The sequence below is a fragment of the Saccopteryx bilineata genome, chromosome 3 (genome assembly GCF_036850765.1).
Source record: "Saccopteryx bilineata isolate mSacBil1 chromosome 3, mSacBil1_pri_phased_curated, whole genome shotgun sequence".
NCBI lineage: Eukaryota > Metazoa > Chordata > Mammalia > Chiroptera > Emballonuridae > Saccopteryx > Saccopteryx bilineata.
This window is the reverse complement of record NC_089492.1, coordinates 134067146-134069261: the sequence shown is the minus strand read 5'-3', so window position 1 is coordinate 134069261 and position 2116 is coordinate 134067146. Positions and strand designations below refer to the sequence as shown.

Genomic DNA, 2116 nt, shown 5'->3' with positions numbered 1-2116 from the left:
CAGATTTTGGCCACTTGTTTCCAAGGTGTGTTGAGGAATACCAGGGAGTTCCTAACGTCCTTTAGAAGGTCCATGAATTCAAAACTATTTTTATAATAATACTAAAATGTTATTTTAGTGTAGTTAATTTTCCAGAGACAATATGACATATTATTGCATCATATTATATTCAAAAGCCAATATGAAAACATGATATAATGTATTATATATTAAAATATTTTAAGATATTTAAAAAGCTATAAAGTCACTATTCTCATTACATTTGAGAGGAGAAATTTGTAAAGATATTTTTTATTATACATTTATTTATTTTTTGTTGGTTAACAAATACATATTTTTAAATTTTATTAGTTTTTACTTTTAATATAGTATCTTTCTATTATCTATCTATTATCTATAGTATCTTTCTATTATCTATCTATCTATTATATCTTTCTATTATCTATCTATCTATTATATCTTTCTATTATCTATCTTACCAACACTAACATATTGTTGGTAAGAATATAAAATGATATAGCTGCTGTGGATATCAGTTCTGTAGTTCCTCAGAAGTCAAACATTGGGTTAATCATTAACCCAGTAATTCTGTTTCTAGGTATATCTTCATAACAATAGAAAATAGATGTTTAAACAATATTTAAAAGCAAATGTACATAACAGCACTATTAACAACAGTAAATTCTAAATAGGAAGTAACACTCAAAAGTCCATCAGTGAGTGAATGGATAAACAAAATGTTGTATATACATACAATGGAATATTATTCAATCACAATAAGAATGTGTGATACATGATAGAACAAGAATGCACTTCAGAAACATGCCAGGTGATGGCAGCAGGACAAAAGTGAATGGGGTTTGACAGCCTCACCTGTTCTCATTCACCAGCTGCAACTGGCCACAGGCAATGTGTCTGACAGAGAGGACAGCTGCCAGGGAGGAGAGAGAAACAGAGAGAGAGGAAGGGATAGAAATGAGAAACATCAACTTGTAGTTCGCTGCATCACTTTGGTTGTACATTGATTGCTGTTCATGCATGCCTGACTAGGGGGCCCAAGTCAAGCCAATGACCCCTTGTTTGGGCCAGTAACATTTAAGCTCCAGCTAGCAACCATGGATCATGTCAATGATTCCACACTGAAGCCCACAACCCTGCATTCAAACTGGATGAGCCTGTGATCAGGCTAGTAACCTCTAGGTTTCAAACATGAGACATCAGTGTCCTAGGTCGGCCCTCTGCCCACTGCACTATCACCAGTCAGGCTTCACAAAGCATTTTTGATTGCTGTTGGGTTGGTGTTTGAAGTATGGAGGAATGAATTGCAGTCTGCTGCAGGAAAACACTGAAGGCTTTAAAATGTTCTCTTGCACAAAACTCAAACTTTAAGTGTTTATGAGGATAAAGAAGGCAAAAAGCTACTAATGTCTGTCTCAAGATAAGACAACTGTTTGCTCATCAACCTTAACTGTGTGCAACAAAGAAACATGGCTCAAGAAACTAATCACAGTCAAGTGTCTATGCTTTGTTCCATGAGCTGCGCATTTTATGGAAACCCTGGCATGAATGACGTGTGTTCGGTATGCTACAAAGAACATCTTCAATGACAGAATAGTAGTAACAGTAGAGTAAGCCCACCTGCAACTTCTGTCAGTAGTCTGTCTGAATCTTTACCAGTTCAGTGCACAGATGGCGGTGGCCTGGAAGCTCAGCCAGCTTTAGACTCTATATCATCATCTCTGCAGCCAAGTGGTGTATCAAATCAGTCACTTTTATCAGAATCTGTGCCATTTTCCCAAGTAGACAGTACATCTGTGGACAAAGCAATACCTGAAACAGGACACCTGCAAGCTTCAGTATCAGATACGGTACAACAGCCATCTGAAGAGCAGAGCAAGTCTCTTGAACAATCAAAACAGAAAAAAATATTGCTGTTTCATGTGCAGGAAGAAAGTAGGACTTACTGGGTTTGAATGCTGGCATGAAAATGTTTACTGTGGTGTACACCATCACTCAGATGTACACAGTTGCTCTTACAATTGCAAAGCTGATGCTGCTGAGAAAATCAGAAAAGAAAATCCAGTAGTTGTTGGTGAAAAGATCCAGAAGATTTGAA

At 36.6% G+C, this 2116-nt stretch overlaps 1 pseudogene; it reads left to right on the top strand.

The window, feature by feature from the left end:
• Positions 1–1478: 1478 nt before the first annotated feature.
• On the top strand, positions 1479–2116 carry LOC136328784 (AN1-type zinc finger protein 6 pseudogene; annotated as a pseudogene).